Raw genomic sequence first — 24,716 nt, forward strand, 5'->3', positions numbered from 1 at the left:
AGGGATTGCATTCAATCTGTAGATTGCTTTGGGGATTATAGTCATTTTCAAAATGTTGATTCTTCCAGTCCAAGTACATGATATATCTCTCTATCTGTTTGTGTCATCTTTGATTTCTTTCATCAGTATCTTATAGTTTTCTGAGGACATGTATTTTACCTCCTTAGGTAGGTTTATTCCTAAGTATTTTATTCTTTTTGATGTAATGGTGAATCGGATTGTTTAATCTCTCTTTCTGATTTTCATTGATATTGTATAGAAATGAAAGAGATTTATGTGTATTAATTTTGTATCCTGCAACTTTATCAAATTCATTGATGAGCTCTATTCGTTTTCTGGTAGCATCTTGAGGATTCTCTATGTATAGTATCATATCATCTGCAATCAGTGACAGTTTTACCTCTTCCTTACCAGTTTGGATTCCTTTTATTTATTTTTTTCTTCAGTGATAGCCATGGCTAGGTCTTCCAAAACTATGTTGAATAAAAGTGGTGAGAGTGAACACCCCTGTTTTGTTCCTGATCTTAGAGGAAATGCTTTCAGCTTTTCACCATTTAGAATGATGTTAGCTGTAGGTTTGTAGTATATGGCCTTTATTATATTGAGGTAGGTTCCCTCTAGGCCCACTATCTGGAGAGTTTTTATCATAAATATGTGTTGAATTTTCTCAAAAGATTTTTCTGCATCTATTGAGATGATCATATGGTTTTTATTCTTCAATTTGGTAATGTGGTTTATCACATTGATTGATTTGTGTATACTGAAGAATCCTTGCATCCCTGGGCTAAATCCCACGTGATCAGGGTGTAAAATCCTTTTAATGTGTTGTTGGATTCAATTTGCTAGTATTTTGTTGAGGATTTTTGCATCTATGTTCATCAGTGATGTTGGCCTGTAATTTTCTTTTATTGTGTGATCTTTGTCTGGTTTTGGTATCAGGGTGATGGTGGCCTCATAGAATGAGTTTGGGAGTGCTCCTTCCTCAGCAATTTTTTGGAAGAGTTTCAGAAGGATAGGTGTTAATTCTTTCTAAATGTTTGATAAAATTCACCTGTGAAGCCATCTGGCTCTGGGCTTTTTTTGTTGCAAGATTTTTAATCACAGTTTGAATTTCAGTACTTGTCATTGGTCTGTTCATGTTTACTGTTTCTTCCTGGTTCATTTTTGGAAGACTGTACCTTTGTAAGAATTTGTCTATTTCTTCCAGGTTGTCCATTTTATTGGCATATAGTTGCTTGTGGTAATCACTTATGATCCTTTGTATTTCTGTGGCGTCTATTGCAACTTCTCCTTTTTCATTTTTCATTTTATTAATTAGAATACTCTCCCTTTTATTCTTGATGAGTCTGTCTAAAGGTTTATCAATTTTGTTTATCTTCCCAAAGAACCAGGTTTTAGTTTTATTGATCTTTGCTATTGTTTTCTTTGTCTCTATTTCATTTATTTCTCGTCTAGTATTCATGATTTCTTTCCTTCTACTAACTTTGGTTTTGTTTGTTCTTTTTTCTCTAGTTGCTTTAAGTGTAAGGGTAAGTTATTTATTTAAGTTTTTTTTTGTTTCTTGAGGTAAGATTTTATTGCTATAAACTTCCTTCTTCAAACTGTTTTTGCTGTGTTTTGGATTGCTGTGTTTTGATTGTCATTTGCTCTAGGTATTTTTTGATTTCCCCTTTGATTTCTTCAGTAATCCATTGATTAGTTAGCAACATATTGTTTAGCCTCCATGTGTTTGTGTTTTTACATTTTTTTTTTCCCTGTAATTGATTTCTAATCTCATAGTGTTGTGGTCGGAAAAGATGTCCCCTATGATTTCAGTTTTCTTAAATTTACCAAGGCTTGATATGTGACCCAAGACGTGATCTATCCTAGAGAATATTCCATATGTGCTTGAGAAGAAAGTGTATTCTGCTGCTTTTGAATGGAATGTCCTATAAATATCCATTAAGTCTATCTCATCAAAGTGTCATTTCAGGCTTGTATTTCCTTATTAATTTTCTGTCTGAATCATCTATTCATTTGTGTAAGTGGGGTGTTAAAGTCCCCCACTATTATTGTGTTACTCTTGATTTCTCATTTTATGGCTGTTAGCATTTGCCTTATATATTGAGGTGCTCCTACATTTGGTGCATATATATTTACAATTGTTCTGTCTTCTTCATGGATTGATCCTTAGATCATTATGTAGTGTCCTTCTTTGTCTTTTGTAACAGTCTTTATTTTAAAGTCTATTTTGTCTGATATGAGTATTGCTACTCCAGCTTTCTTTTGATTTCCATTTGCATGGAATAGCTTTTTGCATCCCCTCACTTTCAGCCTGTATGTGTCCCTAGATTTTAAGTGGGTCTCTTGTAGACAGCAGATATATGGGTCTTGCTTTTGTATCCATTCAGCCAGTCTGTTTCTTTTGGTTGGAGCATTTAATCCATTTACATGTAAGATAATTATCAATATGTATGCTCCTATTGCCATTTTCTTAATTGTTTTGGGTTTGTTTTTGTAGATCTTTTTCTTCTACTGTGTTTCCCGCCTAGAGAAGTTCCTTTATCATTTGTTATAAAGGTGGTTTGGTGGTGCTGTATTCTCTTAGCTTTTGCTTGTCTGTAATGTTTTTGATTTCTCTGTCAAATCTGAATGAGATCCTTGCTGGGTTGAGTAATCTTGGTTGTAGGTTTTTCCCTTTAAGCAGTTAAAATATATCCTGCTACTCCCTTCTGGCCTGCAAAGTTTCTGCTGAAAAATCAGCTGATAAACTTACAGGGATTCCCTTGGATGTTATTTGTTGCTTTTCCCTTGCTGCTTTTAATGTTTTTGTTTTGTATTTAATTTTTGTTAGTTTGATTAATATGTGTCTTGGTGTGTTTCTCCTTCTGTTTACCTGTATGAGACTCTCTGTGCTTCCTGGCATTGATTGACTATTTCCTTTCCCATGTTAGGGAAGTTTTCTACTATAATCTCTTCAAACATTTTCTCAGACCCTTTCTTTTTCTCTTCTTCTTCTCAGACCCCTATAATTTGATAGTCAGTGTATTTGATGTTGTCCCCGGGGTCTCTGAGACTGTTCACATTAGTTTTCATTCTTTTCCTTTATTCTGCTCCATGGCAGTTATTTCCACCATTCTATCTTCCAGCTCACTTACCCATTCTTCTGCCTCAGTTATTCTGCTATTGATTCCTCTAGTGTATTTTTCATATCAGTTATTGTGTTGTTTATCACTGATTATTTGTTCTTTAGTTCTTCTACATCCTTGTTAAACATTTCTTATATCTTCTTGATCCATGCCTCCATTCTATTTTTTTGGATCATCATTACTATCATTACACTGAATTCATTTCAGGTAGATTGCTTATCTCCTCTTCATTTAGCTGGTCTTCTAGGTTTTTACCTTGCTCTTTCATCTTCAACATATTCCTCTGTTGTCTCATTTTGTCTAACTTACTCTGTTTGTGGTCTTCTTTCTGCAGGCTGCAGGGTCATAATTCCTCTTGCTTCTGGTGTCTGCCCCCTGATCGGTGAGGTTGGTCTTGGTGGCTTGTGTAGGCTTCCTGGTGGAAGGGACTAGTGCATGAGCTCTGGTGGTCAATCTGGGTAGGGCTGTGTCAAGGGGTATGTTTTGGGGTATCTGTGAGCTCAGTACGATTTTAGGCAGCCTGTCTGCTGATGGGTGGGACTGTATTCCTGTGTTGCTGGTTGTTTGTTCTGAGGTGTCCAGCTCTGGAGCTTGCAGGCTATTGGGTGGAGCTGGGTCTTGGTGTTGAGATGGGGACCTCCAGGTGAGCTCATGCCAATTAATATTCCCAGGCACCAGGAATTTTCTTGCAGTCCAGTGGCCAGGACTTGGTGCTCCCACCATGGGGGCTCAGATTTGATCCCCAGCCAGGGAACCACAACCCTGCAAGCCACATGTTGTAGCCAAAAAAAAAAAAAAAAAGGGAAGAAAACAGACAGACAAAAACCAAGACAAACAAAGGTAAAAATAAATAAGAGGAAAAAAACCCAGAAAACATAAAGAAAACAAAAAAGAAGAAACAACCAAACAAAAATATCCCCAAACAAAAGTAAACAATAAAAACCAAAATAACATAAACAAAAAAGAAAAAACAAACCAAAAAAGCAAGCAAAACAAAAAATAAACACTAAAAAATGACAACAAAAGAAAACAAAAAAAAGAAAAAAAACCCTTAAACCAAAAATCACAAAAAGCAAAATCAGAACAAAACAAAACAAGACAATAAAAAGAAACAAAATAAAATAAAAATAGATAACTAAAAAAATATTTTAAATTTTTAAAAATTAAAAAAATAAGAATAAAATAAAATAAATTAAAACAACAAAACAAAAGAAAACAAAAAAATTCCCTGGGGCCCTCACTATTAGAGTCCTTTCCCCCACAATGAACCACAGCCAACCTCACCTCCCCAGGAGGCCCTCCAAGACCTCTATGTAGGTCTCTGGATCTGGTATGGGCCGTCTGGTTACAGCTCAGACTCTGAGCTGGCCCAATTTCCATGTGTACTTGCCCCCAAATTCCACAGCTGTTAAAGCTACACTGGTCTCAATTGTGGGAGCAGTCATCCATTCAGATGTTCCACAGGCATTGGATATACCAGGCCCATAGTGGGTTTTTAATCCAAGGCTTGAGCAGCTGCACAGAGATATTTCAGTTCCTCCTCCTTAGTTGCATGGCCCCTGGGTGTCAGCTTTGATTTTGGCCTCACCTCTGCATGTGAGCCACCCTCAGGCATCTGCTCCCTGCCCAGGCAAGAAGAGCAAAGGCAACAACTGAGTGGGGCATGCTTGCTTGCTTAGGAGCAAGGGGCCACAGGTTGTGACCAATTGGGATGCACGTGCTTACTCAGACATGAGGGAGACAAGGCAGTAATGACTGGGATGTGCACTCTTGGTCTTTTGGGAATCCCTCCCAGTGCCTGTGGAGGCAGGGGCTGGCATTCAGGGAGAGAGGCTGCAATGGTGGCCCTGCCCCTTGTGCACCACTCAACAATGGCTCTCACTTCCAAAGCAGTCCACGCTTCCTCCAGGAGCATTCCTGTCTGTGGAGCTCCTCACTCCCATCCCTTCAGGCCATCTCCACACAGCCAATAGCAGTCCTCTCCCTGGGTCTGCTCTCCTAACCCCATGCTTCAGCAGCCAGCCTTAGCCCCTGCCCACATTGGCAGACACCCATCTCATGCTGGGGCACACAGGGTTGTGGTACAACCCATCCATGCAAGTCCTGCTCTGTCCTGCCTACCAAAGGCTGGCCACTCTACTTTCTTCTGAGAGCCCCTGAAGCCCTCCAACCTCTATTTTGTTGTATTTCACTGCCAGTGAGGGGGCCTCCCTGGGTGTGGTAACCTCTCCTCTCCTTCAGCTGCCCCCCCAGGGGTGCAGGTCCCATCCTGTTTCCTCTTTTCTTTTTCTTCCCTTTCTCTTGTTTATCCTACCCAGTTATGCAAGGATCCCTTCTTGTCCTTCTAGGTGCCCAAGGTCCTCTGCTAGTGCTTAGCAGGTGCTCTGTGAGAATTGTTCCACTTGTAGATGCATTCTTGATGTACATGTGGGGAGAAGTGAACCTCAGGTCCTCCTATTCTGCCATCTTGACCACTCTTCCCAACACCTTTGTTCTTGTTGCTCCTAGTTTCTTCTGGTCTTTAAAATGTCCTATATTTAGCCATCACTTTCCTGACAAAAATACTTAATTTTACCAACCCCACATATACACTATCTCTCACCATTACAGTCTTATTAGAATTGATTACTATTTTAAATGATCCTTAGGTTTGTTTAGTTCTTTGGTTTTGTTTATTTTATATGCTTATTTGTTTGACTGTCTCTTGCTCTGAAATGTAAAACTGTGAGAACAGGGATCTCATCTGTTTCTTCATCACAATGCCCTCAATACTTAGAACAAAGCAATGCATATTGCACATTCTTAATAAATATTTGTTGAGAGAAATATTGATTAAAGGTGCAGTCAGCCATTGTAAACTGGAAGTTTCACATACTTACCTTAACTCCTACATTAAAACTTCTCACTGTTGTTGAAGCCCATGGTAGACCACCCCAAGATGTGTCTCAATGGCATATTGATTATTTTGAATTAAAGTTACTTAAGAAATGGCCAGTTCAAGAGGGACACTCTGAGCCTCCCTTCTGTCTCCCTGAAAACAGGAAATAAATCTCTGATGTGAAAGGTGCACTCCCTGCCTCTAGAAGTAGAAGGACACCCTTATCGCCAGAGACAAGAAATTTGGGCCAAGAAAACTGTATAAGCAAACATTGTTACTTCTTTAATTTACTAACCCAAGCCCAAACTCTGTTTAGAGTTTTCACTAATTGAGTACCCAACACTTGTTTCTTTCTTTGTTCTGTTATCCCTCACAAATTTATTTTTTCTTTGTCTAAAAAGTATAAAAGCCACCTGCTTTGGCCACTTCTTAGGTCCCATTTCTATGAGACCTCTGTGCTCACTATTAAAATTTTTCTTTTTCTTCTGTTAATCTGTCTTGTGTCAATTTTATTATTAGTCCAGTCACAAGAACTCAAGAGGGATAGAATGGGAAGTTGTACCCTCTCCCACAGTGTCCTTACATAACTTTAAGGAAATGACTATAAAATTTTATAATAAATACTGTTGACATCTGCTATAAAACTCTCTCCTTATGACACTACTACTGGCTCACAATAATCCAGGCTGAGGAGATTATTTTCAGCATTTTTTTTTATCATCTTTGATTTCATACTGCCATTGTCTCTCAGAAAAAACAGAATGAAGAATGGGAGAAAAGGGCACTAAAATTAGGTCAGAACAGCTGGGTTTGAGTCAGGGTTCTGTCAAGTATTAGTTGTGCGACTTTATTTAAGTGGCTTAAATTCTCTGAGCCTATAGCTTTATATATAATTTGAAGATAATGATACCCACACACACCTGAAGATCTGTGTGAAAATATTCAATTAGTGCATGTCATGAAGTAGTGACAATGAATAATCCCTTTCTTCCTATACTGTATTTCACAATTAGAAAGCACTACTTTGTGTCTAATTTAAATCTCTTCTGCTCTTTGTTCTCTATTGTGAATGTGGTAACAGAAACTAACCCACCAAATATGATGCTTCAAAAGTTTTATTTTCTCTAGTTGACAGGGCTCATCTTATTTTGTAAATAAAATCTTATTGGAATACAACCATGTCCACTCTTTTACATATTATCTCAAATATGGCTACTTTTATGTTACAACAGCAGAGTTGAATAGTTGTGAGAGAGACTGCATGAAAGCTTAAAATATTTCATTCTGGCTTTTTAGAGAAAAAATTTGCTAACACTTGTTTTATCCGTTGTCAAACTAACTTTTAAAAAACATGTAAAATTTAAAACAATTTTAAAAAAATATAACTCTTTTTTAGAAAAAATATGAAAAGTCTTAGGCCATCAACATGCAAAAAAATTCTCATCAAAAGACAATTCAGAAAAAAAATCTTAAAAATTTCACTTATTCAGGGGAAGAAATCTTTCCTGTGTAGAACAGTGATTCACAATTGGGAAAATTTTTCTCCCATAGTGAATATTTAGCAATATCTACAGAAATTTTTGTTGTTGTCACAGCTGGGGGTCAGGGTGCTACTGGTGTCTAGTGAGTGGAGGCCAAGGATGCTACTAAACATCTTACAATGCACTGGACAACCCTTCCATAATGAAGAATCATTCAGTCCCAAATGTTAAGAGTGCCTAGGTTGAGATTGAGAAACCCTAGTGTAAAATGAGATATATATATGATTAAACAGCTCCTTTGAAGTCTGTCATTGTTTCCAGTGGAAGTTCCAAAACTTTCTACATGCTGACTGGTTCCTCAGGTAGAATCCAGAACATTCATCTAAATAAGTCTGCCTTCTATTTACAACATACTAGCATGTAAAAACCATATGATTATTTTTCACAAGGACACAAATATTTTTGTTATTCCCACATTCCCTCTTCCCAGGGTGAAGATACTTGAACCCTCCCAGATTCTCAGATCTACGCCTGCCCTTAGGCACTGGAACAAACTTTTCTAGGTCATTAGCCTCTAATTGCTGTCCACTGGAAATATCCAGATAATATTTAGGTGATGTGCCAGCTATTGCTAGCAATCATTTCCCTTATTCTCCCATGTTTCCCTTATGTTCCATGTTCTCTGGAATATATCAGGTACACAGCATGCCCAAATCCCTTATGCTACCTGTGGCTACATTTGGATTTGCGTGCCTCAATACCAATTTTAATTCATTTTAAAACACAACACAGGGAGGAGAGAAAATGGCAGAAGAGTAAGACGCGGAGATCACCTTCCTTCCCACAGATATAGTAGAAATACATCTACACGTGGAACTGCTCCTACAGAACACCCACTGAGCGCTGACAGAAAACGTCCGACCTCTAAACAGGCAAGAAACGCCCCCCGTACTTGGGTAGGGCAAAAGAAAAAAGAAATAACAGAGACAAAAGAATAGGGACGGCACCTGCACCAGTGGGAGGGAGCTGTGAAGGAGGAAAGATTTCCACACACTAGGAAGCCCCTTCGCGGGCAGAGACTGCGGGTGGCAGAGGGGGGAAGCTTCGGAGCCACGGAAGAGAGCGCAGCCACAGGGGTGCGGAGGGCAAAGCGGAGAGATTCCCGCACAGAGGCTCGGCAACGAGCAGCACTCTCCAGCCCGAGAGGCTTGTCTGCTCGCCCGCCGGGGCGGGAGGGGCTGGGAACTGAGGCTTGGGCTTCGGTCGGATCACAGGGAGAGGACTGGGGTTGTCGGCGTGAACACAGCCTGAAGGGGTTAGTGCACCACAGCTAGCCGAGAGGGAGTCCGGGAAAAAGTCCGCAGCTGCCTAAGAGGCAAGAAACTTTTTCTTCCCTCTTTGTTTCCTGGTGCACGAGGAGAGGGGATTCAGAGCACCGCCTAAACGAGCTCCAGAGATGGGCGCGAGCTGCGGCTAACAGCGCGGATCCCACAGCAACAGGGGCGCAGAGGAAAAAGGGGAGATATTCCTGCACAGAGGCTCGGCGCCAAGCAGCACTCAGCAGCCCAAGAGAGGCTTGTCTGCTCCCCCGCCGGGGCGGGCAGGGCTGGAAGCTGAGGCTCAGCTTCGGTCGGGTCGCAGGGAGAGGACTGGGGCTGGCGGCGTGAACACAGCCTGAAGGGGTTAGCGCACCACAGCTGGCTGGTAGGGAGTCCGGGAAAAAGTCTGCAGCTGCCGAAGAGGCAAGAGGCTTTTTCTTGCCTCTTTGTTTCATGGCGCGCAGGGAGAGGGGATTCAGAGCGCCGCCTAAACAAGCTCCACAGACTGGCGCGAACCGCAGCGATCAGCGTGGGCCGCAGAGATGGGCGTGAGACGCTGGGGCTGTTGCTGCCGCCTCCAAAAAGCCTGTGTGTGAGCACAGGTCACTCTCCACACGGCCCCTCCCGAGAGCTGGTACAGCCCGCCACCGCCAGGCTCCCGTGATCCGGGGACAAGTTCCCGGGGAGAACACACGGCGCACCTCAGGCTGGTGCAACGTCACGCCGGCCTCTGACGCCGCAGGCTCGCCCCGCCTCCTCTGTACCCCTCCCTCCCCGCGGCCTGGGTGAGCCAGAGCCCCCGAAGCAGCTGCTCCTTTAACCCCGTCCTGTCTGGGTGGGGAACAGACGCCCTCAGGTGACCTACACGCAGAGGCGGGTGCAAATCCAAAGCTGATCCCCAGGAGGTGTGCAAACAGAGAAGAGAAGGGGAAATCTCTCCCAGCAGCCTCAGAAGCAGCGGATTAACACTCCACAAACAACTTGATGTGCCTGCATCTGTTGAATACCTGAATAGACAAAGAATCATCCCAAATTCAGGAGGTGGACTTTCAGAGCAGAATATATTAATTTTTCCCCTTTTCCTTTTTTTTGTGAGTGTATATGTATATGCTTCTGGGTGAGATTTTGTCTGCATAGCTCTGCTTTATAATAGTTTTATTTTACTTCACTATATTATAGCCTCCTTCTTTCTTTCTTTCTATTTTTTCTCCCTTTTACTCTGAGCCGTGTGGACGAAAGGCTCTTGGTGCTCCAGCCAGGCATCAGGGCCGTGCCTCTGAGGTGGGAGAGCCAACTTCAGGACACTGGTCCACAAGAGACCTCCCAGCTCCACGTAATACCAAACGGCGAAAATCTCTCAGAGATCTCCATCTCAACATCAAGACCCAGCTTCACTCAACGACCAGCAAGCTACAGTGCTGGACACCCTATGCCAAACAACTAGCAAGACAGGAACATAGCCCCATCCATTAGCAGAGAGGCTGCCTAAAATCATAATAAGGCCACAGACACCCCAAAATACACCACCAGACGTGGACGTGCCCACCAGAAAGACAAGATCCAGCCTCATCCACCAGAACTCAGGCACTAGTTCCCTCCACCAGGAAGCCTACACAACGCACAGAACCAACCTTAGCCACTGGGGACAGATACCAAAAACAACAGGAACTACGAACCTGCAGCCTGTGAAAAGGAGACCCCAAACACAGTAAGATAAGCAAAATGAGACGACAGAAAAACACACAGCAGATGAAGGAGCAGGGTCAAAACACTCCAGATTTAACAAATGAAGAGGAAATAGGTAGTCTACCTGAAAAAGAATTCAGAATAATGATAGGAAGGATGATCCAAAATCTTGGAAATAGAATAGACAAAATGCAAGAAACATTTAACAAGGACGTAGAAGAACTAAAGAGGAACCAAGCAATGATGAAAAACACAATAAATGAAATTAAAAATACTCTAGATGGGATCAATAGCAGAATAACTGAGGCAGAAGAAAGGATAAGTGACCTGGAAGATAAAATGGTGGAAATAACTACTGCAGAGCAGGATAAAGAAAAAAGAATGAAAAGAACTGAGGACAGTCTCAGAGACCTCTGGGACAACATTAAATGCGCCAACATTCGAATTATAGGGGTCCCAGAAGAAGAAGAGAAAAAGAAAGGGACTGAGAAAATATTTGAAGAGATTATAGTTGAAAACTTCCCTAATATGGGAAAGGAAATAGTTAATCAACTCCTGGAAGCACAGAGAGTCCCATACAGAATAAACCCAAGGGGAAACACGCCAAGACACATATTAATCAAACTGTCAAAAATTAAATATAAGGAAAACATATTAAAGGAAGCAAGGGAAAAACAGCAAATAACAAACAAGGGAATCCCCATAAGGTTAACAGCTGATCTTGCAGCAGAAACTCTGCAAGCCAGAAGGGAGTGGCAGGATATACTTAAAGTGATGAAGGAGAAGAACCTACAACCAAGATTACTCTACCCAGCAAGGATCTCATTCAGATGTGATGGAGAAATTAAAACCTTTACAGACAAGCAAAAGCTGAGAGAGTTCAGCACCACCAAACCAGCTTTACAACAAATGCTAAGGGAACTTCTCTAGGCAAGAAACACAAGAGAAGGAAAACATCTACAATAACAAACCCAAAACATTTAAGAAAATGGGAATAGGAACATACATATCGATAATTACCTTGAATGTAAATGGATTAAATGCTCCCACCAAAAGACACAGGCTGGCTGAATGGATACAAAAACAAGACCCATATATATGCTGTCTACAAGAGACCCACTTCAGACCTAGAGACACATTTAGACTGAAAGTGAGGGGATGGAAAAAGATATTCCATGCAAATGGAAATCAAAAGAAAGCTGGGGTAGCAATTCTCATATCAGACAAAATAGACTTTAAAATAAAGACTATTACAAGAGACAAAGAAGGACACTATATAATGATCAAGGGATCGATCCAAGAGGAAGGTATAACAATTGTAAATATTTATGCACCCAACATAGGAGCCCCTCAATACATAAGGCAAATACTAACAGACATAAAAGGGGAAATCGACAGCAACACAGTCATAGTAGGGGACTTTAACACCCCACTCTCACCAATGGACAGATCATCCAAAACGAAAATAAATAAGGAAACACAAGCTTTAAATGATACATTAAACAAGATGGACTTAATTGATATTTATAGGACATTCCACCCAAAAACAACAGAATACACATTTTTCTCAAGTGCTCATGGAACATTCTCCAGGATAGATCATATCTTGGGTCACAAATCAAGCCTTGGTAAATTTAAGAAAATTGAAATCATATCAAGTATCTTTTCCGACCACAACGCTATGAGACTAGATATCAATTACAGGAAAATATCTGTAAAAAATACAAACACATGGAGGCTACACAATACACTGCTTAATAACGAAGTGATCACTGAAGAAATCAAAGGGGAAATCAAAAAATACCTAGAAACAAATGACAATGGAGATACGACGACCCAAAACCTATGGGACGCAGCAAAAGCAGTGCTAAGAGGGAAGTTTATAGCAATACAAGCCTACCTCAAGAAACAGGAAACATCTCGAATAAACAACCTAACCTTGCACCTAAAGCAATTAGAGAAAGAAGAACAAAAAAACCCCAAAGGTAGCAGAAGGAAAGAAATTATAAAGATTAGGTCAGAAATAAATGTAAAAGAAATGAAGGAAACAATAGCAAAAATCAATGAAACTAAAAGCTGGTTCTTTGAGAAGATAAACAAAATTGATAAACCATTAGCCAGACTCAGCAAGAGAAAAAGGGAAAAGACTCAAATCAATAGAATTAGAAATGAAAAAGGAGAAGTAACAACTGACACTGCAGAAATACAAAAGATCATGAGAGATTACTACAAGCAACTCTATGCCAATAAAATGGACAACCTGGAAGAAATGGACAGATTCTTAGAAATGCACAAACTGCCAAGACTGAACCAGGAAGAAATAGAAAATATGAACAGACCAATCCAAGCACTGAAATTGAAACTGTGATTAAAAACCTTCCAACAAACAAAAGCCCAGGACCAGATGGCTTCACAGGTGAATTCTATCAAACATTTAGAGAAGAGCTAACACCTATCCTTCTCAAACTGTTCCAAAATATTGCAGAGGGAGGAACACTCCCAAACTCATTCTACGAGGCCACCATCACCCTGATACCAAAACCAGACAAAGATGTCACAAAGAAAGAAAACTACAGGCCAATATCACTGATGAACATAGATGCAAAAATCCTCAACAAAATACTAGGAAACAGAATCCAATAGCACATTAAAAGGATCATACACCATGATCAAGTGGGTTTTATCCCAGGAATGCAAGGATTCTTCAATATACGCAAATCAATCAACGTGATACACCATATTAACAAATTGAAGGAGAAAAACCATATGATCATCTCAATAGATGCAGAGAAAGCTTTCGACAAAATTCAACACCCATTTATGATAAAAGCCCTGCAGAAAGTAGGCATAGAGGGAACTTTCCTCAACATAATAAAGGCCATATATGACAAACCCACAGCCAACATTGTCCTCAATGGTGAAAAACTGAAACCATTTCCACTAAGATCAGGAACAAGACAAGGTTGCCCACTCTCACCACTCTTATTCAACATAGTTTTGGAAGTGTTAGCCACAGCAATCAGAGAAGACAAAGAAATAAAAGGAATCCAAATCAGAAAAGAAGAAGTAAAGCTGTCACTGTTTGCAGATGACATGATACTATACATAGAGAATCCTAAAGATGCTACCAGAAAACTCCTAGAGCTAATCAATGAATTTGGTAAAGTAGCAGGATACAAAATTAATGCACAGAAATCTCTTGCATTTCTATACACTAATGACGAAAAATCTGAAAATGAAATTAAGAAAACACTCCCGTTTACCATTGCAACAAAAAGAATAAAATATCTAGGAATAAACCTACCTAAGGAGACAAAAGACCTGTATGCAGAAAATTATAAGACACTGATGAATGAAATTAAAGATGATACAAATAGATGGAGAGATATACCATGTTCCTGGATTGGAAGAATCAACATTGTGAAAATGACTCTACTACCCAAAGCAATCTACAGATTCAATGCAATCCCTATCAAACTACCACTGGCATTTTTCACAGAACTAGAACAAAAAATTTCACAATTTGTATGGAAACACAAAAGACGCCGAATAGCCAAAGCAATCTTGAGAACGAAAAATGGAGCTGGGGGAATCATGCTCCCTGACTTCAGACTATATTACAAAGCTACAGTAATCAAGACAGTTTGGTACTGGCACAAAAACAGAAATATAGATCAATGGAACAGGATAGAAAGCCCAGAGATAAACCCACACACATATGGTCACCTTATCTTTGATAAAGGAGGCAAGAATATACAGTGGAGAAAAGACAGCCTCTTCAATAAGTGGTGCTGGGAAAATTGGACAGATACATGTAAAAGTATGAAATTAGAACACTCCCTGACACCATGCACAAAAATAAACTCAAAATGGATTAAAGACCTAAATGTAAGGCCAGACACTATCAAACTCTTAGAGGAAAACATAGGCAGAACACTCTATGACATACATCACAGCAAGATTCTTTTTGACCCAGCTCCCAGAGAAATGGAAATAAGAACACAAATAAACAAATGGGACCTAATGAAACTTAAAATCTTTTGCACAGCAAAGGAAACCATAAACAAGACCAAAAGACAACCCTCAGAATGGGAGAAAATATTTGCAAATGAAGCCACTGACAAAGGATTAATCTCCAAGATTTACAAGCAGCTCATGCAGCTCAATAACAAAAAAACGAACAACCCAATCCAAAAATGGGCAGAAGACCTAAATAGACATTTCTCCAAAGAAGATATACAGATGGCCTACAGACACATGAAAGAATGCTCAACATCATTAATCATTAGAGAAATGCAAATCAAAACTGCAATGAGATATCATTTCACACCGGTCAGAATGGCCATCATCAAAAAATCTAGAAACAATAAATGCTGGAGAGGGTGTGGAGGAAAGGGAACACTCTTGCACTGTTGGTGGGAATGTAAATTGATACAGCCACTATGGAGAACAGTATGGAGGTTCCTTAAAAAACTACAAATAGAACTACCATGCGACCCAGCAATCTCACTACTGGGCATATACCCTGAGAAAACCATAGTTCAAAAAGAGTCATGTACCAAAATGTTCATTGCAGCTCTATTTACAATAGCCAGGACATGGAAGCAATCTAAATGTCCATCGACAGATGAATGGATAAAGAAGATGTGGCACATATATACAATGGAATATTACTCAGCCATAAAAAGAAATGTAATGGAGGTATTTGTAATGAGGTGGATGGAGTTAGAGTCAGTCATACAGAGTGAAGTAAGTCAGAAAGAGAAAAACAAATACAGTATGCTAACACATATATACGGAATCTAAGGAAAAAAAAAAAAAGCCATGAAGAACCTAGTGGCAAGACGGGAATAAAGACACAGACCTACTAGAGAATGGACTTGAGGATATGGGGAGGGGGTGGGGTGAGATGTGACAGGGTAAGAGAGTGTCATGGACATATATACACTACCAAATGTAAAATAGATAGCTAGTGGGAAGCAGCCACATAGCACAGGGAGATCACCTTGGTGCTTTGTGACCACCTAGAGGGGTGGGATGGGGAGGGTAGGAGGGAGGGAGATGCAAGAGGGAAGAGATACAGGAACATATTGTATGTGTATAACTGATTCACTTTGTTATAAAGCAGAAGCTAACACACCATTGTAAGGCAATTATACTTCAATAAAGATGTTAAAAAAAAACACACAACACAACATTCTATGGTTGTGATATAAATTAATATCTCACTCTGAGTCTATTGTCTTCTTTAATGTCACAGATATTAATCAAAAGAATGTTTAAGAGCTCAAAGTTTTTTAAGTTTCTGTGGTCGACTCTATACCCTCTTCCCCATGCCCAATCACATGTACAAACAAGAAGTGCAGCCAGCACTTCTGGGTTTTATAAAGACCTGAGGTTTGTCTACTGTATTAAGGTTCTCCAGAAAAGCAGAACCAATAATGTAGGTTGATCCGTAACAGATAGGTAGATAGAGTTAAGGATAGATAGATAGATCGATCTATGGAGAGAAAGGAAGAAAGATTTATATTATATTATATTAAATTATTTTATATTATATGCAATTTACTCACATGACTATGGTGGCTGAGAGGTCCCAAGATCAACAGTACTAAGACCTGAGAATCAGGAGAACTGACATCATCCGTTTGAGGTTGGGTCTGAAGACAGGAGGACATCTACGTCCTAGCTCATGACTATCAGGCAGACAGAGTAAATTCTTTCTTGTTAGCCTTTTGTTCTATTCAGGCCTTCAACAGATTGGATGAGTGCTACATATATTGGTAAGGGCAATCTATTTACTCAAGCTACTGATTCAGAGGTTAATCTCACCCAAAAACACTCTCACAGACACGCCAAGAAGAATAGTGTTTAAACAAACATATGGGCACCCTGTGACCCAGTCAAGTTTTTGCAAAATTTAACCATTATATCTATACTTGCAATAAACCACTTAGGATAAATGTTAATGCTATTTAAAGACTATGGAATAGGTTCAATAAAATATAAATACAAATATATGTGTGTGCATATACAAAATTTAAGCTGTCTCATGTCAGCAATGAGGTAGGACAATAATCTCCTTAGAACAAACACTGGAAGAAATATTTTGAAAACTAATACAGAGGTGAAGATTACTGAGAATAACTTCTTTTCACTTACTGATATTTAAATTTTTCATGGCTAAAATTGTTATGGTTTAATCTAAAAAATGAATTGATGTTAGAATTGTGGATTATAAAATAATTGAGGTGAGGTTATCTGTTGGTTATCTGCTCTGGCTGCTGATCAGATCAGCATTAGGCTTTGGCTTTCATCACTGTTTTGTATCTCACACATCTTCTTAACAATAAATAGAACAGATAGTAATTAGATTAGTTTGATAGATCACAGTTCTGGAGTGCCACATTCCATTAATTACTTGAGACGTTGCTCCCAATCCAAGGACTGGGATTTTGTAGTTATTTCAGAAGGCAAAATGGAGAGAATATCAATATACCCAAGAATTTATTTATTAGCTGAGCTTAAAAAGAGCTACAGAGGCTCTCCCGGAAGATGGCGGAAGAGTAAGATGTGGAGATCACCTTCCTCCCCACAAATACATCAGAAATACATCCACACGTGGAACTGCCCCTATAGAACACCCACTGAACACTGGCAGTCAGACCTCCCAAAAGGCAAGAAACTACCCACGTACCCGGGTAGGGCAAAAGAACAAAGAAATAACAGAGACAAAAGAATAGGGATGGGACCTGCACCAGTGGGAGGGAGCTGTGAAGGAGGAAAGGTTTCCACACACTAGGAAGCCCCTTCCTGGGCGGACACTGCAAGTGGCGGAGGGGGGAAGCTTTGGAGCCACGGAGGAGAGTGCAGCCACAGGGGTGCAGAGGGCAAAGCGGAGAGATTCCCACACAGAGGATCGGTGCCGACCAGCACTCACCAGCCCAAGAGGCTTGTCTGCTCACCCGCCGGGGCGGGCGGGGGCTGGGAGCTGAGTCTCGGGCTTCGGTCGGATCGCAGGGAGAGGACTGGGGTTGGCTGCGTGAGCACAGCCTGAAGGGGTTAGCGCACCACAGCTAGCCGGGAGGGAGTCTGGGAAAAGGTCTGGAGCTGCCGAACAGGAAAGAGACTTCTTCTTGCCTCTTTGTTTCCTGGTGTGCGAGGAGAGGGGATTCAGAGCGCCGCCTAAACAAGCTCCAGAGACGGGTGTGGGGCGCGGCTATCAGCGCAGACCCCAGAGACGGGCATGAGACGCTAAGGCTGCTGCTGCTGCCTCCACCAAGAAGCCTATGTGCGAGCACAGGTCACTATCCACACCGCCCCTCCCGGGAGCCTGTGCAGCCCGCCACTGCCAGCGTCCCGTGATCCAGGGACAACTTCTCCAGGAGAACACACAGTGTGCCTCAGGCTGCTGCAACGTCATGCTGGGTTCTGCCACCGCAGGCTCACCCCGTCTCCGTAACCCTCCCTCCCCACGGCCTGAGTGAGCCAGAGCCCCCGAATCAGCTGCTCCTTTAACCCCATCCTGTCTGAGCAAAGAACAGACGCCCTCAGGTGACCTACACGCAGAGGCGTGTCCAAATCCAAAGCTGAACCCCAGGAGCTGTGTGAACAAAGAAGAGAAAGGGAAATTTCTCCCAGCAGCTTCAGAAGCAGCGGATTAAAGCTCCACAAACAACTTGATGTACCCTGCATCTGTGGAATACCTGAATAGACAACGAATCATCCCAAATTGAGGAGGTGGACTTGGGGAGCAAGATATATTATTTTTTCCCCTTCTCCTCTTTTTGTGAGTGTGTATGGGTATGCTTCTGTGTGAGATTTTGTCTGTATAGCTTTGCTTTCACCATTTGTCCTAGGGTTCTCTCTGTCCGTTTCTTGTTTTTTTTTCTTAAAAAAATTGTTTCTTCATTAATAATTTTTTAATTTTTATTTTAATAACTTTATTTTATTTTATTTTATCCTCTTTCTTATATCTTTCTATTTTTTCTCCCTTGTATTCTGAGCCGTGTGGATGAAAGGCTCTTGGTGCTCCAGCCAGGCATCAGAGCTGTGCCTCTGAGGTGGGAGAGACAACTTCAGGACACTGGTCCACAAGAGACCTCCCAGCTCCATGTAATACCAAATGGCGAAAATCTCCCAGAGATCTCTGTCTCAGCACCAACACCAAGCTTCACTCAACGACCAGCAAGATACAGTGCTGGACACCCTATGCCAAACAACTAGCAAGGCAGGAACACAGCCCCATCCATTAGCAGAGAGGCTGCCTAAAATCATAATAAGGCCACAGACACCCCAAAACATACCACCAGACATGGACCTGCCTACCAGAAAGACAAGATCCAGCCTCATCCACCAGAACACAGGCACTAGTCCCCTCCACCAGGAAGCCTACACAACCCACTGAACGAACCTTAGCCACTGGAGACAGATACCAAAAACAACAGGAACAATGAACCTGCAGCCTGTGAAAAGGAGACCCCAAACACAGTAAGATAAGCAAAATGAGAAGACAGAAAAACACACAGCAGATGAAGGAGCAGGGTCAAAACACACCAGACTTAACAAATGAAGAGGAAATAGGCAGTCTACCTGAAAAAGAATTCAGAATAATCATAGTAAACATGATCCAAAATCTTGGAAATAGAATAGACAAAATGCAAGAAACATTTAACAAGGACCTAGAAGAACTAAAGAGGAACCAAGCAATGATGAAAACCACAATAAATGAAATTAAAAATACTCTAGAAGGGATCTATAGCAGAATAACTGAGGCAGAAGAACGGATAAGTGACCTGGAAGATAAAACGGTGGAAATAACTACTGTAGAGCAGAATAAAGAAAAAAGAATGAAAAGAACTGAGGACAGTCTCAGAGACCTCTGGGACAACATTAAATGCACCAACATTCGAATTATAGGGGTCCCAGAAGAAGAAGAGAAAAAGAAAGGGACTGAGAAAATATTTGAAGAGATTATAGTTGAAAACTTCCCTAATATGGCAAAGGAAATTGTTAGTCAAGTCCTGGAAGCACAGAGAGTCTCATACAGGATAAATCCAAGGAGAAACACGCCAAGATACATATTAATCAAACTATCAAAAATTAAATATAAAGAAAACATATTAAAAGCAGCAAGGGAAAAACAGCAAATAACACACAAGGGGATCCCCATTAGGTTAACATCTGATCTTTCAGCAGAAACTCTGCAAGCCAGAAGGCAGTGGCAGGACATATTTAAAGTGATGAAGGAGAAAAACCTACAACCAAGATTACTCTACCCAGCAAGGATATTGTTCAGATTTCATGGAGAAATTAAAACCTTTTCAGACAAGCAAAAGCTGAGAGAGTTCAGCACCACCAAACCAGCTTTACAACAAATGCTAAAGGAAATTCTCTAGTCAAGAAACACAAGAGAAGGAAAACACCTATAAAAACAAACCCAAAACATTTAAGAAAATGGGAATAGGAACACACATATCGATAATTACCTTAAATGTAAATGGATTAAATGCTCCCACCAAAAGACACAGGCTGGCTGAATGGATACAAAAACAAGACCCATATTCAGACCTAGGAACACATACAGACTGAAAGTGAGAGGATGGAAAAAGATATTCCATGCAAATGGAAATCAAAAGAAAGCTGGAGTAGCAATTCTCATAGCAGACAAAATAGATTTGAAAATAAAGATTATTAAAAGAGACAAAGATGCACACTACATAATGATCAAGGGATCAATCCAAGAAGGTATAACAATTGTAAATATTTATACACCCAACATAGGAGCACCTCAATTCATAAGGCAAATGCTAACAGCCATAAAAGGGGAAATTGACATAACAAAATAATAGTAGGGGACTTTAACACCCCACGTTCACCAATGGACAGATCATCCAAAATGAAAATAAATAAGGAAACACAAGCTTAAAATGACACATTAAACAAGATGGACTTAATTGATATTTATAGGACATTCCATCCAAAAACAACAGAATACACTTTCTTCTCAAGTGCTCATGGAACAAACTCCAGCATAGAGCATATCTTGGGTCACAAATCAAGCCTTGGTAAGTTCAAGAAAAATGAAATCCTATCAAATATCTTTTCCAACCACAACGCTATGAACTAGATATCAATCACAGGAAAAAAATCTGTAAAAAAAATACAAGCACACAGAGGCTAAACCATACACTACTAAATAACCAAGAGATCACTGAAGAAATCAAAGAGGAAATTAAAAAATACCTAGAAACAAATGACAATGAGAACATGATGACCCAAAACCTATGGCATGCAGCAAAAGCAGTTCTAAGAGGGAAGTTTATAGCAATACAATCCTACTTCCAGAAACAAGGAACATCTCAAATAAACAACCTAACCTTACACTTAAAGCAATTAGAGAAAGAAGAACAAAAAGACCTCAAAGTTAGCAGAAGGAAAGAAATCATAAAGATCAGATCAGAAATAAATGGAAAAGAAATGAAGGAGACGATAGCAAAGATCAATAAAACTAAAAGATGTTTCTTTGAGAAGATAAACGAAATTGATAAACCAATATCCAGACTCATCAAGAAAAAAAGGGAGAAGACTCAAATCAATAGAGTTTGAAATGAAAAAAGGGAAGTAAAAACTGACACTGCAGAAATACAAAGGATCATGAGAGATTATTACAAGCAACTCTATGCCAATAAAATAGACAACCTGGAAGAAATGGACAAACTCTTAGAAATGCACAACCTGCTGAGACTGAACCAGGAAGAAATAGAAAATATGAACAGACCAATCACAAGCACTGAAATTGAAACTGTGATTAAAAATCTTCCAACAAACAAAAGCCCAGGACCAGATGGCTTCACAGGCGAAATCTATCAAACATTTAGAGAAGAGCTAACACCTATCCTTCTCAAACTCTTCCAAAATATTGCTGAGGGAGGAACACTCCCCAACTCATTCTACGAGGCCACCATCACCCTGATACCAAAACCAGACAAATATGTCACAAAGAGAGAAACTACAGGCCAATATCACTGATGGACATAGATGCAAAAATCCTCAACAAAATACTAGCAAACAGAATCCAACAGCACATTAAAAGGATCATACACCATGATCAAGTGGGGTTTATCCCATGAATGCAAGGATTCTTCAATATATGCCAATCAATCAATGTGGTAAACCATAAAAGCAAATTGAAGGAGAAAACCAAATGATCATCTCAATAGATGCAGACAAAGCGTTCAACAAAATTCAATACCCTTTTATTATAAAAACCCTCCAGAAAGTAGGCCTAGAATGAACTTACCTTGAAACAATAAAGGCCATATATGAAAAACACACAGCAAACATCATTCTCAGTTGTGAAAAACTGAAACCACTTCCTCTAACATCAGGAACAAGACAAGTTTGTCCACTCTCACCACTATTATTCAACATAGTTTTAGAAGTTTTAGCCAGAACAATCAGAGAAGAAAAAGAAAAGAATCCAAATGAGGAAACACGAAGTAAAGCTGTCACTGTTTGCAGATGACATGATACTATACATAGAGAATCCTAAAGATGCTACCAGAAAACTACCAGAGCTAATGAATGAATTTGGTAAAGTAGCAGGATACAAATTTAATGCACAGAAATCTCCTGGATTCCAATACACTAATGATGAAAAATCTGGAAGAGAAATTAAGGAAACACTCTCATTTACCATTGCAACAAAAAGAATAAAATACCCAGGAATAAACCTACCTAAGGAGACAAAAGACCTGTATGCAGAAAATTATGAGACACTGATGAAAGAAATTAAAGATGATAGAAAAAGATGGAGAGATATACCACGTTCTTGGATTGGAAGAATCAACATTGTGAAAATGACTATACTACCCAAAGGAATCTACAGATTCAATACAATGCCTATCAAACTACCAGTGATATATTTCACAGAGCTAGAACAAAAAAATTCACAACTTTTATGGAAATACAAAAGACTCTGAATAGCCAAAGAAATCTTGAGAAAAAAAATGCAGCTGGAGGAATCAGGCTCCCTGACTTCACTATGCTACAAAGCTACAGTAAACAAGACAGTATGGTACTGGCTCAAAAACAGAAATGTAGATCAATCGAACAGGATCAAAAGCTCAGAGATTAATCCAGGCACATATGGTCACCTTATTTTTGATGAAGGAGGCAAGAATATACAATGGAGAAAAGACACCCTCTTCAATAAGTGGTGCTGGGAAAACTGGACTGCTACATGGAAAAGAATGAAATTAGAACACTCTCTAACACCACACACAAAAATAAACTCCAAATGGATTAAAGACCTAAATGTACGGCCAGACACTATAAAACTCTTAGAGGAAAACATAGGCTGAACACTCTATGACATAAATCACAGCAAGATCCTTTTTGACCCATCTCCTAGAGAAATGGAAATAAAAACAAAAATAAACAAATGGAACTAATGAAACTTAAAAGCTTTTGCACAGCAAAGGAAAATGTAAAGAAGATGAAAAGGCAATCCTCAGAATGGGAGAAAATATTTGCATACAAAGCAACTGACCAAGGATTAATCTCCAGAGTTTACAAGCAGCTCATGCAGCTCAATATCAAAAAACAAACAACTCAATCCAAAAATGGGCAGAAGACCTAAATAGACATTTCTCCAAATAAGATATACAGTGCCAACAAACATATGAAAGGATACTCAACATCACTAATCATTAGAGAAATGCAAATCAAAACTACAATGAGGTATCACCTCACACCTGTCAGAATGTCCATCATCAAAAAATCTACAAACAATACATGCTGGAGAGGGTTTGGGAAAAGGGAACCCTCTTGCACTCTTGGTGTGAATGTAAACTGATACAGCCACTATGGAGAACAGTATGGAGATTCCTTTAGAAACTAAAAATAGAACTACCATACGACCCAGCAATCCCACTCCTGGACATATACCCTGAGAAAACCATAATTCAAAAAGAATCATGTACCAAAATGTTCCTTGCAGCTCTATTTACAATAACCAGGACATGGAAGCAACCTAAGTGTCCATCAACAGATGAATGGATAAAGAAGATATGGCAGATATATACAGTGGAATATTACTCAGCCATAAAAAGAAATGAAACTGAGTTATTTGTAGTGAGGTGGATGGACATAGTGTCTGTCATACAGAGTGAAGTAAATCAGAAAGAGAAAAACAAATACCGTATGCTAACACATATACATGGAGTCTAAGGAAAAAAAAAAAAAGGTCATGAAGAACCTAGGGGTAAGACGGGAATAAAGACACAGACCTACTAGAGAATGGACTTGAGGACATGGGAATGGGGAAGGGTAAGCTATGACAAAGTGAGAGAGTGGCATGGACATATATACACTACCAAACGTAAAATAGATAGCTAGTGGGAAGCAGTTGCATAGCACAGGAAGATCAGCTCAGTGGTTTGTGACCACCTAGAGGGGTGGGATAGGGAGGGTGGGAGGGAGGGAGATGCAAGAGGGAAGAGATACGGGAACATACGTATATGTATAACTGATTCACTTTGTTATAAAGCAGAAACTAACACACCATTGTAAAGCAATTGTACTCCAATAAAGATGTTAAAAAAAAAAGAAAGAACTACCATTTGACCCAGCAATCCCACCACTGGGCATATACACTGAGAAAACCATAAATCAAAAAGAGACATGTACCACAATGTTCATTGCAGCACTATTTACAATTGCTAGGACATGGAAGCAACCTAAGTGTCCATCGACAGATGAATGGGTAAAGAAGGTGTGGCACATATATACAATGGAATATTACTCAGCCATAAAAAGAAATGAAATGGAGGTATTTGTAGTGAGGTGGATGGACCTAGAGTCTGTCATACAGAGTGAAGTAAGTCAGAAAGAGAAAAACAAATACCGTATGCTAACACATATATGTGGAATCAAAAAAAAAAAAAGGTTCTGAAGAACCTAGGGGCAAAACAGGAATAAAGACGCAGATGTAGAGAATGGACTTGAGGACACTGGGAGGGGGAATGGTAAGCTGGGACGAAGTGAGAGAGTGGCATGGGCATATATACTACCAAATGTAAAATAGATAGCTAGTGGGAAGCAGCCACATAGCACAGGGAGATCAGCTCGGTGCTTTGTGACCACCTAGAGGGGTAGGATAGGGAGGGTGGGAGGGAGATGCAAGATGGAGTGGATATGGGGATATACGTATACATATAGC

General features: G+C 40.0%; 1 protein-coding gene and 1 long non-coding RNA gene across 2 annotated transcripts in view; one reads left to right on the top strand and one right to left on the bottom strand.

Annotated features, from left to right (window-relative positions):
- Positions 1–8,369, bottom strand: part of LOC309636732 — a 228,586-nt gene extending 220,217 nt beyond the window's left edge. The window contains exon 1 of the long non-coding RNA XR_014250186.1: positions 8,273–8,369. This is a non-coding gene — a long non-coding RNA (uncharacterized lncRNA). The remainder of the gene's footprint in view (positions 1–8,272) is intronic.
- Positions 1–24,716, top strand: part of LOC309636679 (centrosomal protein of 78 kDa-like) — a 528,677-nt gene that overhangs the window by 459,196 nt on the left and 44,765 nt on the right. The gene's annotated exons all lie outside the window — the stretch shown is intronic.

This window comes from Balaenoptera physalus (assembly GCF_965194825.1).
Source record: "Balaenoptera physalus genome assembly, chromosome: 10".
In the NCBI taxonomy this organism is placed as follows: domain Eukaryota; kingdom Metazoa; phylum Chordata; class Mammalia; order Artiodactyla; family Balaenopteridae; genus Balaenoptera; species Balaenoptera physalus.